The sequence below is a fragment of the Eptesicus fuscus genome, chromosome 12, assembly GCF_027574615.1.
Source record: "Eptesicus fuscus isolate TK198812 chromosome 12, DD_ASM_mEF_20220401, whole genome shotgun sequence".
Classification (NCBI taxonomy): domain Eukaryota; kingdom Metazoa; phylum Chordata; class Mammalia; order Chiroptera; family Vespertilionidae; genus Eptesicus; species Eptesicus fuscus.
In genome coordinates this window covers 58651781-58663812 of record NC_072484.1, presented here as the reverse complement: position 1 = coordinate 58663812, position 12032 = coordinate 58651781, and the positions used below count along the sequence as shown (strand labels likewise).

At 43.1% G+C, this 12032-nt stretch overlaps 1 long non-coding RNA gene across 1 annotated transcript in view; it reads left to right on the top strand.

Moving 5' to 3' along the window:
• The first annotated feature begins 2793 nt into the window (after window positions 1–2793).
• The window catches only part of LOC114230014 (uncharacterized), a 29642-nt gene continuing 20403 nt past the window's right edge, over window positions 2794–12032 (top strand). Inside the window, exons 1-2 of the long non-coding RNA XR_008557743.1 lie at window positions 2794–2898; window positions 7992–8034. This is a non-coding gene — a long non-coding RNA (uncharacterized LOC114230014). The remainder of the gene's footprint in view (window positions 2899–7991; window positions 8035–12032) is intronic.

Sequence of the window (12032 nt, the reverse complement as noted above, 5' to 3'; positions counted from 1 at the left end):
CTCCGGGACCCCCGCCGGGCCCAGCCCGTGCGCCCAGCCCCGCTCCCGGGGACGCGCCCGCCGCCGCGCTGCAGCATTTGCTGGGCCGGCGCTCGGAGCCTGAGCACCCGCCTCCGGCCCGGGGGGCTCCCCCCCTGGGAACCCTCGCCGGAAAGGGCGACTCGGTTCCCGCGTCGTTTCTCGATCCATTTGCCTAAATCCCCCGTTCGGGGCGCCATGTTTTAAGTTACCCCTTGGGGGTGGGGGCGAGGGCCAGGCGGGCTGCGCAGGGCCGGCGGGGGACGGGGGGGGGGCGACACTGCGGCGCCGCCCTGGGTGGGTGGCCGGCCGGAGGGGCTTGGCTGCGGGCTGGTCCTGGGTGCAGGCTTTGCGGAAAGGTGCGCTCCGCACAAAGCATCCCCGCTCGGGAGCAGCCGGCGCTTTTATGTAACTTGTCTCCTTCCTCGAACTGGGGCAGCGTCCCCCAGACGGAGCCCGGCCGACGCGGGGTGAGGATGGAGCGTCCTAAAGACGTAGCTCCTGACCCGGGCACCTGCGGGGCCCCCCTGCGCGGGGAGGCCGAGGCTGGCCGGCTGGGGCCGGGGGCCGGGAGCGGGACGCTCACCTGGCGCCCGCGGGACTGCGAGCTGCCTGGGGAGATGTCTGGGAGCGCGGCCGGTGGGGGCGGGGAGACCGGGTTTAGGTCTGCTGGAGTCGTGGACTCAGCCAATTCCTGGGGGTTTCCCGGCTCCTGCCGCGGGGGCTTGCTTTCTCGGATTTCCCCTCTAATCTCGCTCTACTTCTTCCCCTCCCTCTTCCTGCCTCCCCGTTTCACACACACCCCCCCCCCCACCCCCCCCATCAAGTTCATGGCTTCTGCAATGCGGTGGGTGTGGTTACCTAGTAAATTGTAACTGTGGTCCTTTGCAGTGGGAGCGTTCTTTCCTTTCCGGTTTTTATATTTACGGATCTAAAGTTTTCTAGGGTTTTCTCCTCCAGCTGAAGTCCCGGGTTAAAGTTGGGAAGAGATTATTGCGGAATAGAATGATAAAGAAAACATGTGTTATTCATTACTCCTGGAGGCTGGGCTGACAAATCCTGAGAGGGCCAGGCAGTCCCGCTCATGCAGTGCTTCCATTACGTGTTTAAGTTGGTGTTTCAGCTTTTTTTTTTTTTTTTTTTTTTACGTTAGCCTGGTGGAATTGCTTTTGCAGATTTCCTGCCTGTCCTTTTTGGGGGCCCATTTCTAGGCTCCCTGAGGCGACCAGGTGCGTTGGAGTTTTCCTTGCTCGTGTTAACTTTCCCAGTGGAAGAGGCATCACACCAAGTGTTAAAAACACTCTTTTTAAATTTCACACTGATTTCTTTTAAAGTCTTAAGGAAACTAAAAAGATTAGACTCCACTTATATCTGGAAACCCTGGATGTAACATCAATTACAGCAAATTAAGCAGCAATGCCCTATTAAGAAAAGAGAGCACATCAAGCTTGAGTGAGCTCTGGGGAATGGGAGGTGGTGATTTATGTCTTGGCTGAGACAAGGTTTTTTAAAAAAAATGCATGTTAATTTTGGCATCAAACTTTTAAAACTATAGTTGGAGTCACAAAGTTATTGTGAGAAGAAATAAATTCTAAATTGAGAAGTGTGACTGTTAATTTCAGAAGGCATTGATAAAAATAAAACAGCAGAATACTAAATACCATCTCATTTGCATGATCATTTTCTGATGTTTTAGAAAAGGGAAATATAAAATGCACAAGTTACTGCATAAAGTTTATACTTCAGGCAAATAAATTTATTTGCAAAATAGAACATGTTTTTTTTTTTTAAATGATGTATCAGTAGCAAGAAGAGTACCACTTTAATTTGTAAATCCCTTTTAGGTGAAGGTACAGGTCAAAGGTCAGTGTCTCTGAAATATTTATCTTTAATGTTTAAGTGATTTCTTCTACGTAAAAGCAATTTAGGTTAAAAGCCCCTTTTTGTCGATTCTTGTACAGTGTTTGGACTTTGGCCAACTTTGAATTGTTTTGCAATAGGAGATCAGGGATTTTTTTTTTTTTACTTGATTAGATGCTATTTTATATGTTCATTGGCTTTTTGAATTGTTTGGTCAGATGTATTGAGGGGCCACCCAGGTAGAGGAGACAACCCTTCATATACTGAGAGACATGGTATTGTCATTATTTTGGGAATCCTTCAGGATTGGGTTAAGTATGTTGGGTTAAATATGTCAGAACATGCTGTCCAAGAGATTTTCCTACATGCTGTAAAACAAATATTTATCTTTTAGGTTAGTGCTTTTTAAAAAAAGGCTTAACATTCACAAATTAGAATTCATATCCTTGCCAGTAAAATAGAACTCCAAGAATGGGCTGGAAAATAATTACATGTTTCTTTTCTGTGAAAATTTGACTCTACTGAGGAGAGAGGTTCCTTAAATATTCTACTACCTAGGTCATTTTTAGTTTCCATAGTCTCTTCCAAGTATCCAACCACAGTTTTCCTCTGAATGTCAGCTTTGTTATGACTTACTATAGGAATTATAGACTTGCATTGAAAACCATGAGTCAATTTATCTTTAGCACCACTTCATTTAGAGAGATCTTTAATGGTGCCATTGCTGCATGGATTTCTTTGAAAAGGCTACTAGCTAAGTGCTAATTTGTTGGGAATACATCAGATGCTCCTGGAGGGTTCTGCTGTCATTTGATTTGCCTTGGCTGCAAAGAATTATGTGCTCACAAGCAAAGACGAGCAGTGAAGTCATCGCCCTGCCCAGTGTTGTGACATCACTATGGCTCAAAGGAAACTAGGGTGGGGCAGGCAAAACCAGATGGTCTGAAGCTTCTTGCTGGCTTTTAACTTTGCCTGATAAATGAATGAGACTCTCCTTTCTCCAGTTGACCACGCTATAAGGTATTGTTTAGAGAATTGGAAGGTAGACGTGAATGAATGGGAAAATGTGTTTCATAGATAAAGGAAGAAGAGGGTTTTTTTTTTTTTTTTGGTGCAATAGTAGAAATACTTAACCATTCCTTTTTTGATGAAAATGCTGTATTTTTTTTAAAGGCTATTTAAAAATTTTCTTAGCAAACAAGAATGAATCTATATATGTTTTTATGCACAGGGGCAATATATTTCTTAAAAGTCTTTAAACCAAAATAGCATTCTTGCTAAATTCTTGGTTTAGATGATTGGTGTTGTCTTTTTTAAAGTGCTTGTCATGATAGTTTATTTTGTGGGTAGGCAGTGTTCTTTCTGGTTTCTTTTTAAGTGATATGATTGCAGTTGGCAATTGTGGAAAAAGCTACAGATTTCACAAGTTTAGAGGATACCTGCAGTGATTTGGGGTAATTTATTTCTATTTACTTTTGTGTTTTATTTGCAAAATGTTTTAAAATTTAGCATTTTATTCCCAACTTAGAATTCAAGTGCAGAGATGATCACAGACACTTTTCATCCTGATTAGTGATGAATAAATTATAAGAGGGAGTCTGAAGTTCTGAAACTATGAAGTACATTTTATGCTTTGGTTTCTGAACTTAATGTGATGCAAGCATAAAGGAGGAACCACAGAGCAGCTGCAGCTTTCATTGGCTTTTCTGTGTCTCCTTGGTAAGATGACTGTCATTTTTTCATGTAAGTGTTTTATGTATGGAGCTTTGGCAGTTCTTATTTAACTGTGTAGCTTTTCCAGAACACATTTCCAAAGCAAAGGGAAGGGAAAAAATGGGAAGGATGGCATAAAAAGAGAAGTTGAAATTAGGTACCAGAACTGCAGAACACTCGGTTGAAATGTCTTCTCTAGCTGCATTTTTAGACCTGGCTGGCAATGATTGGTTAAATTGCACACTTTGGAATTGTGAGCTTCTATTAGCACCAAACCCCTAATTCTTTCGTAATTTGCAATACAGAGAAAAAGCTGACAACTTAATTTTTAGATTGCTGACATTTTGATAAATTGTTCTTATAGCCCTTTCTTACAAACTTAAAATAAAAAAAGCAAAAGAAGCAGAAAGGTCTATATTAGATCTAGAAAACAAAACATTATATTTAACCTGTCTCATGTGTCTGTTTTTCTCTCAGTTACACAGAGTAATTGCTTGATGTGAGTAGGAACTTATTTCTCTTGGAGTTTCATCCCCAAACCAAGTACAGGTCTAAACACAGTGTTGAGTAAATATTTAAGGAAATGAATAAGAAATGAGGCCTTTAAGTGGCTTACCCTTCACTACAAAAAAAAAAAAAAATATAAAAAAGGAAAACCACATACACCAAACAAACAAACAAAATATTTGAAAAGGCTTTAAAAGCACTGCTGCTTTATTTAAAAAATGAGAATTACTGGACTCATGAATGTAGTCATTATTTTTAATGGCACCATCCTCTCCATTGCAAGCTTGCTACTTGGTCCATAGCTCAAATTAGGTAGGTTCTGCAGGTTTTGCCAAATCAGAGAAGAGAATGCTGCAGGTACCGAGAGGAAAAAAGAATGGCTTTTTTGAAGGGAGCTCTGCAGGCTGCCTGCTTCTTTCCTGCCAGCTGTAATTGGTGCCATGGAGGACATCAGTGTAGAGGGACTACTCAGAAGAGGAGGGATCAGACTGGAGTGTGACAAAAGCTGAAAATAGATTAGAGCTAGGTGATGATATTGATCTTGATGTTGAACTAAAAAGATAAAAAAATACTTTGTTGTAGATTTCTCTTTTTTGGTTATTTTTATACTAGAGGCCCCAGCGCACGAGATTCATGCCCTGGAGGTGGGAGGGAGTCCTTCAAGCCTGGCCTGTGCCCTCTCGCAGTCCGGGAGCCCTCTTCGGGCCTAAGTGGGCAGTGGGACATCCTTAGCGCTATCTCAGAGGCGGGAGAGGCTCCGACCACCGCTGCTGCGCTCGCCAGTGGTGAGCCCAGCTCAGGGCTTCTCTGGCTGAGCGGTGCTCCCCCTGTGGGAGTTCACTGACCACCAGGGGGCAGTTCCTGCATGGAGCATCTGCCCCCTGGTGGTCAGTGCGCGTCATAGCGACCAGTCGTTCCACTGTTTGGTCAATTTGCATATTAGCCTTTTATTATATAGGATATATAGTGTTTACATTCTCAAATAGTTTTATTTTGTGTGTGTGTTTTAAAAATCATTTTAACAACTTTCATTATTTTTAAAATAATCTTTTTTTCACATTTTAACATCTCTGAAATTGGGATATGTCTTACAGTTGCTCACAGCCATGTGGCAGAAAGAAAGCTGCCAACTTAATTCATTGATTAGGAATGTGCATCAAAAATTAGAGAATTGGCTGGGTTGGTGTGGCTCAGTGGTTGAGTGTTGACCTATGAATCAGCAGGTCATTGTTCAATTCCTGATCAGGGCACATACCGGGGTTGCGGGTTTCCTACCCACCACCAGTTAGGGTATGTGCAGGATGCAACCAATCCATGTGTTTCTCTCACGTCGATGTTTCTCTGTCTCTCTTCCTCACCCTCCTTTCCTTTTACTCTCTCTGAAAAGCAATGGAAAACATATACTCAGGTGAGAATTAACAACAACAAAAAGAGAATAAACCCAAGTAAATCTAAAAGAATTCTTTAAAGAATTCCTATCTAATAAAAGAGTAATATGCAAATTAATCACCACTCTGCTACACCCACAAGCCACGCCCACCAGCCAATCAGGAGCAAGTATGCAAATTAACCCAACCAAGATGGCTGCAGCCACGGAGTGAGCAGGAGGATTGGGTTTCCCCGGCAATGGAGGAAGCCAAGCTGTCTACACACCCTGGCCAGCCCAGGCCTCCACTCAAGGCTACAAAGTTTCAATTATAGAAGATAAATAAATCCCAGATACCAAGGCCTCCGTTTGGGTCACCTGGGGGTGTGGCCGGCCTGCAAACCACCACAGGCCCCTCGCCCAGGCCGCCCCATGCCCCAAGGGAACCCCCACCCTGATCCGGGACACTCTTCAGGGCAAACCAGCCGGCCCCCACCCGTGTACCAGGCCTCTATCCTAGCTAATAAAAGAGTAATATGCAAATTGACCATCACTCCAACACACAAGATGGCTGCCCCCATGTGGACACAAGATGGCCACCACAAGATGGCCAGCAGGGAAGGGCAGTTGGGAGGGACCAGGCCTCCAAGGGAGGGCAGTTGTGGGCGATCAGGCCAGCAGGGGAGGGCAGTTGGGAGAGACCAGGCCTGCAAGGGAGGGCAGTTGGGGCAATCAAGCCTGCAGGGGAGGGCAGTTAGGGGTGACCAGGCCGGCAGAGGAGGGAAGTTGGGGGTGACTGGGCCTGCAGGGAAGGGCAGTTGAGGGGGACCCAGGCCTGCAGGGGAGAGCAGTTGGTGGGTACCAGGCCTGCAGAGGAGGGCAGTTAGGGGTGACCAAGCCTGCAGGGGAGGGCAGTTAGGGGCAATTGGGCTGGCAGGGGAGTGGTTAGGGGGTGTTCAGGCTGGCAGGCAAAAGCAGTTAGGGGCAATCAGGCAGGCAGGCAGGTGAGCGGTTGGGAGCCAGCAGTCCTGGATTGTGAGAGGGATGTCTGACTGCCGGTTTAGGCCTGATCCTACTGGGATCGGGCCTAAACTGGCAGTCGGACATCCCTTGAGGGGTCCCAGATTGGAGAGGGTGCAGGCTGGGCTGAGGGACACCTCCCTCCTCCCCTTCCCCCCCCCCCCCCCCCGTGCACGAATTTCGTGCACCTGGCCTCTAGTTAGAAAATAAATCTCCAGTGTATAAGTCATAGTTTAATTGGCAGAGTGCTACATAACATGTTGGCACTTGCAATTAATGGTTTCATGAATTTTATGAAATATGACTTGTCATTTCGCTATGCACATTTTTTCAGAAATGCTTTATAATGTTCATTGCTTATTTACATGGCCCAGTCCATGTATTATTAATTATATTTCTTATGTGCATCCCTTTATAGGAAAAAATCTATTGAGTGATCTTCATTTTCCATCTTGATTTTCCATTGTGTTTCTTGGAAGATGGTTAGACTTTGATAGAGATTAGTCATTCCAGAAGACAAGAGGCCTAAATTTAGCTGGAATGCAGCCTTTACCATGGGGAGTAGCAGATGAGACTAAGGAGGGAATCTGATTGTGGGAGGTTTTTCTACTGTGGTATATGAGACTAAAGGATATTTTGACATTTCCTCTATAGTGGAGAGCCATTGAAAGTAGTTGAGTAGGGAAGAAAAATATTTATCTGGTGAGAAGGTAGGATGTATTAAAAGAATAGGAGTCTGGAGACGGATGGCTTTTGTTAATGGGTATCCAAAAATTTTCAGATATTGCATGTTATGGTTTTCTTTTCAGTGATTGATATTTGGCAACTCATCACTTATTTTTTGTGGTCATATTTGGTTGAAGATTGCATATTACTTTGGACTGTTTGGAGTAGGAGATAAGATATACAGAAGCTGGAGAGATTTTCATTCTTACTCTTATTTATGCTTCCAATTAAAACATTCTCATTATTTCAGATATTAAAAAGAATGCATGCCTGTTCTAAAATATATTCTAACACTATAAAACAAAAAGAAATCTCATCATGTAGAGATAGCTACTGTTAATATTTTTGGCAAATATCCTTATAAAACTACCTCTCGGAATGTATAATGTATTGTTGTGAATCTTGGAATCAGACCCAAGTGAGGCTCCCAGTCTCATTATTTAATAGCTATGTGACATGGGTCAAGACTCCTAACTTCCTTGAGTTTGTTTGCTTATTTATAAAATGGCCATAATGCTTAAATCTGAAGGCTTTGAGGACAAAATGATTATGAAACATGCAAAACACTGAGCATAAGTGCCTATAAATAGCAGTAGCTTTAGTTTGTATATGTATAGATTCATAGATAGGAACATAATATTTTACATGAATTGACCTCTAGTTGAAATATTAACATGTAACCATTTTCTTTTTTATGTGACCGTATGTCCTGGGAAAGCCTTTTCATGTATGCAGCTATGTATCAGCACTATTATTTTTAATGGGGAATCTTTTCTTTCAGTCTTGCACAGCACTGGCGAAGAATCATGACCTTAGCGATGATGGTTAGTTGAAGCCTTGTCATCCAGCCCCTCCTCCTCCCCATACTTACTGCCTGCACTTTTCATCGTTGTCTTCTCTCACACACATCCGAGGGCTGTGGTGAAACAGGACAGCTGAGCAAAATTAAAATCTCTAATGATAGTTGTGTACCTCTCACTGCTGTGTGTGAATACTTAGTTTTAATGAACTAAAACAGCCTGGAGTCATATATTTCCTAATTTAAACTTTAATGCAGAGTCCTTTCGCAGAGGGCTGACCTCCCTGAGCACAGTCTGACCTTGAGGTCCCAGCTGCCCACTGCTTCACACATGTGTCCCAGCATGCCCCAAAGGGCAGCAGACACCACAGCCTGTGACTGAGCTAGACTCTGGATTCAGAGTCAAAACATCCCCGAGTCTGGGATAGTTTGGGAGGTGTGGGGGTACAGGGCTCCCAGAGATAGAAGAAGTTAAGTTTCTCTTGGCCACGTTCTGAATTCTGAACCCTTCCTTTGTCCTCAGCAATAGAGAGAGCTAACCAATCAGTTCACAGATTTCATGCAGATTCTCTGGGCGTGTGGGCCACGTTGGTTATGTTACTGATAAGCACATGGTTTCGACTGCTCTTAGGTTTACTTGAATCCAGTCTTGTTTTCCCTATATTTATGCAGCTGAGGAAAATAACTTTGTAATCCTGAGGTGGTGCTAACTGGAATGGTGCTCCTAGACTTCTGTTAGGGAGTCTATGTGCTTAAGGCTGGGCCTGTGAATTGCTTGCTTTTATGTAACTTGTATTTAGAGTTGCTCACAATACAGAGGTAATAGAGAGTTTCTGGAATGACATTATAGAGAATTCTTGATTTTGGTCTATTTTATCCCATGATTTTGTACTGTTAGGTGATGACTTTTATTAACTGTAAGAGGAATACTCATAGTGGACTAAGTATAGGGTTGAAAAATTAGAGATTGGCTAATTTGCCAGCTCAAGACATTTGGGAAGTTTTCCTCCTTGATTTTTGAAGTCTAGATAGCAGTAATTCATGGGGAGGAGCTGTTTTGTAGGATAAAGAAAATGTGAGTTAGAGAAGATATAGATGGAAACATCTGCTAACCTTCAGCTAGGACAAGGTCCCCCAGCTGTGAAGTGGTAATGATGATGCCAACCTCAAGGTTGAAATGAGACCTATATATTCAAAGACATCTGGAGCAGTGTGTAATGAGAGTACGCCCATAGTGAATGTTTCCTCATTTCAGCCGGTAATGTTGTTTACCTACTTTGCTTGTACCTTGGGACCTATTCGAAGGAATTGTGAAACTCCAAAGATAAATTCTCACTTATGACATTCTGTCACAAGCTCCATAATCCAAAAGATGATCCTTAATGAGAATACAGATTTTGAATCTCTAAGTAACAATAGTAGAGGTTTGCAAAGAATTAACCACAGTGGTTTTCAGATTTCCATATGCAACAGAATCACCTGGGGAATTATTAAACAGCCATTTCTAGGGATCCATCTACAGTTCTCATTTAATAGGCCTGGAGTTGGGTCAAGACATTTTGATACAAGTGGTCCCTGGACCAAATTTTGAGATGTGCTGTCTTAAGGGATCTTATCTTAATAACTTTTCAGCTTACTGGCGATTGTCTGCTATACATATATTCTGGAAAGATAATCTGTGAGTAAGGAGTACTAATTTTTGAGAGAATGTTTAGCATATAGGAATTAGTCTTGATGTAGGAACGAGTCCTGACCTTAGATTGAGAAAACATGGTTTCATTCTGGCTGGTTCACTCCTTACCACTTTTGTGGTCCTAGGAAATTTTGTAAAATTTAAAAGGTAAAGGAAGTAGGATTAAGGGATAGCTTTATTATCTTTTAAATAGGAATGATAGTAATTATGTAGCAGAAAGGTCGGGAGTATTAAATGAGAATCTGAGTAAAAAATACATGATTCTTCATACATCTTCAGTTGGAGTTAATTTTCTTATGATTGATGATAGAAAAATGGGGAAAATCAGATGGTGAAGAAAGGCTGCTCTGTGAGTTATGGGATTCTGCTGATCGGATCAGACTGAGCCATTCAGATCTGTAGATGTTCTCAAGATATTAGGAAGTTCTTAACTTATACTCATGAAACTTAAAATGATTAGAAGCATTGTTTTCTTTATAGATGTTATTATTTTTAGTGATACTAAAGGATAAATGGTCAGATTACATTATAAAATCTGTTAGCATTTTTTCCCTTCACTCATATTCAAGAAGGTTACACACCTCACATAAGCCATATATAAGGGCTACAAGACAAAACCAAAGTCACTTGTAGTTTGAAATTAAATTTCTTAGGATTCTAAGATGATTCCAGAGGGAGCTTCTAGTCCTTGGTGCTACAGTTGCAATGCCGGGTCTGAGAAAGCTTTTCTGTCAGGGTGCCCCTGTCTTGGTAGAGAGAGCCAGCAAGACTCAGGAGTTACTTAACCATCCTCAGACAACTGATGACAGTGTGCCAAACATGCTCCTTGGCACTTTCGTAAACTTCTGTTTCTTTGTTCATTCCTTTCTCCTCTTACTAGTTCATTCCACAAATGTTTGTGGAATGCTTATGACCCTGGCACCTTGCTTGGTGCTAAGATTACAGCAATGAACAAGACCAACCAGGCCTCTGCTCTCCTGGACCCTGTATTTTTAACAGGGCACAGGTAATGAACATATAAACAAATGCCATTTCCAATAGGGCTGAGTGCTCTGGAGCAGGACCAGGCCACAGTGACTGTGCGTATAGAGGGCTATTTTAGATACTGTCATTTGGGGATGTTCAATATTTTATCAAGTCCTTCTTGTCTGCGTCCTTTCTCTGCAAGTGTAATATCAGTTCTCGATGGGAAGCAGTAACGGGCAGGGACCACATCTTGAATCATCTTTGTGTCTTTGGCCTAGTACATTGCCTTACAATGGACCCATGTTGACTGCTTAGTAAAATAGCTTTTACTCTTGCCTCCCCTTTCTTGTACCTTACCTTTCTTGTGATATTATTTTTACTTGGGATATACATCCTCCTCTTTCTTGTTTAATTTCTTGTACTATCTCACGTAGATGAAACTAATGAAGCTTGTACTTGAATTTGAATTTGTAACTTGATAATATTTTTCTCAGAGCATATTCCCAAACAGAAAAAGCTTCAGTGCTTACAAAACCTGCAGCTGCCTCTGATCCCAGCCCACATTCAACTGCAAGTCTAGTTAACCAGAATCCAGAACTCTGTGTCCCAACTCATCTTTTTTTTTAAGTATCTGATGGGCGCACAGAAGAGACATATTCAAAGGCATGAATTTACTTGTGACTTGACTAAAAGAAGTCACTGAACCTCCCGGAGACGTAAATTCATATATACATGTGCAGAACAACCCCTTTCTACTTGCTACAGAATTACTGTGATGTGAGAGCACTGTTTGAGCTATGGAGATGCGTATGATACTAATTGAGAGTATTTTTAGGGAGTTAAGATGGCAAACACTGAGGGAAGGAACATCTGATTTCTTTCATGCTCTGCTCCCACCCTTCTGCGTCTTCATTCGTTCCCGTCATAAGGGAGTGTATCCTGAGTGCTTACTAAGTGCCAGCACTGTGCAGATGTTGGTGATAGCACAGTGGACAAAACGAACAGCAGTGCCTGCTCTCATGGGGCTCCCTGTCACCCAGGGCCCAGAGATAAGTAATGGCCTGCTTGCAGTTCACAAGGACAGACGCTGTGTTAGGGGACTCGGAGCACTAAGTGAGCAAAGGGGAAGCTCACCTACCACACCCTGGGGTGTGGTCACGGGAGGAGAGGTCCCACCTAAGACCTGAAAGCTGACCCAGAGTCCGCATATGATGGAGAAGGGGAGGGCCGGATAGGGTCTAGAGGAGGTGTTTGAGGGGATTGAGCACATGTACGAAGGCCAAAGGGAAAGGAGCTTTGAGGATGCGATGCACCTTCGAGGAGGTGACGTCAGAGTTCAGAACCTCGAGAACCACGTCATCCTG